The 1382-nt window shown below is 51.0% G+C and overlaps 1 long non-coding RNA gene across 1 annotated transcript in view; it reads left to right on the top strand.

Annotated features, from left to right (window-relative positions):
- Positions 1-926: 926 nt before the first annotated feature.
- The window catches only part of LOC134144732 (uncharacterized), a 3263-nt gene continuing 2807 nt past the window's right edge, over positions 927-1382 (top strand). The window contains exon 1 of the long non-coding RNA XR_009959470.1: positions 927-1013. This is a non-coding gene — a long non-coding RNA (uncharacterized LOC134144732). The remainder of the gene's footprint in view (positions 1014-1382) is intronic.

Below are 1382 nucleotides of genomic sequence, written 5' to 3'. Positions count from 1 at the left end.
CACCTTCTTAATTCAGCAAAAATAACTGGGGTGGGGGAGGGAGCGCCCGCTCCGGCTGTCTGTGTAGAGTGGTCTTCTGTGAGGCTCTGCATGGGGATTAGAGTCCTCTCCTAGGGACAGTTCCCATCCAGCAGGGCTCCCTGAAATTCTGCAGGAGCCTGAGAACGGGTTTAGCACTGCAGCTAGACCCGACGTCGGGTCTGTTACACCGAGTTCCTCTCGTTGCAGCCCGGCTGCCCTCCGTCCCGCCTCATCCCTCTTTCCCGGGGCAGGATGTCGTTTAGGGAAAAACGGGCAAATAATGGTGTTTCTCGGAACCGGAGCAGCCGAGCTCGGCACCGCGATGCCAAGCTGGCGAGCCCGGGGCGGGGGACCTGCCGCATGTCATTGCCCTTGCGGAGCGGGGGCCGGGGGGCAGGGGCCGGAGCCTGGCAGCGAACGCGAGGTACGCTGTGCGAGCCGGGCAGGGCAAGGGACGGGCCGGCGCCCCGCTCCGGAAGGTGGGCGGGGGAGAGCCGCTGGGCTCTGGTTAGAGTTTAGGAAAGACGGTGCTCTGAAATGAGCACAGATTCCTCCGGCGTCCCCTAGGACACCGGGCAGAAAGCGCCTGTTATTGTATTGGGAACCCCCGAATTTGTAGGTTTAAGGGGAACACTCATCGATACACACACACACAGTCTTTTCTAACAAACCCCCGTTCAGATTTTGTCTTTCAGCCCAAGTTCACTCCTGGGATGCTTGTGGAGACGACAGCTCGGAAGCAGCACGGGCGTAAATAAAATCCACAGACTGACAAACTCTTTTCTTCTTCTTTTTGCCGGTACCTTTTATTTATGAAGAAAGAAAGAAAGAAAGAAAGAAAGAAAGAAAGAAAGAAAGAGAAAGAAAGAAAGAAAGAAAGAAAGAAAGAAAGAAAGAAATAAAGAAACACTGGCGCAAATGGGAAGCCGTAAGCTGTAAAGTTAAAGAAAAGTCGACTTCCGTTGTCATTTGCTGGTCCGAGTGCAAATGAGGTATGTTTGTAAGTGGCCCGATGTTTTTCTTCTGTGTAAAGGAATGTGTGAGCGGAGGGCTAGGACAGGCAGAGCGATCCCAGTAATTGATACCCAAAGTTTCACCTCATGCTAAGCACGCAACAAATGACAGACTTGGGCAATATAGGATTTAAATGTAACTTGGAGCATTTGCCTTTTACTTTGAAAGCCAACATTATGGAGGAGGAGAGGGGGCGAGTACGAGTGCTTGCAAAGTGAGTCCAAATCTATTGTGCGGAAAACCAAAACAAACAGACATTTTTCTGAAGCCTAATTCAAATACGAAGCTCAGTGGAAGTGTTGGGAAAACTGTATAAAACACACATAAGTCAATTATATCAATGTGCA

This window comes from Rhea pennata, chromosome 10, assembly GCF_028389875.1.
Source record: "Rhea pennata isolate bPtePen1 chromosome 10, bPtePen1.pri, whole genome shotgun sequence".
In the NCBI taxonomy this organism is placed as follows: Eukaryota; Metazoa; Chordata; class Aves; order Rheiformes; family Rheidae; genus Rhea; species Rhea pennata.
Note: the sequence above shows the minus strand (reverse complement) of the source record. Positions and strands in the feature narration are given on the sequence as shown.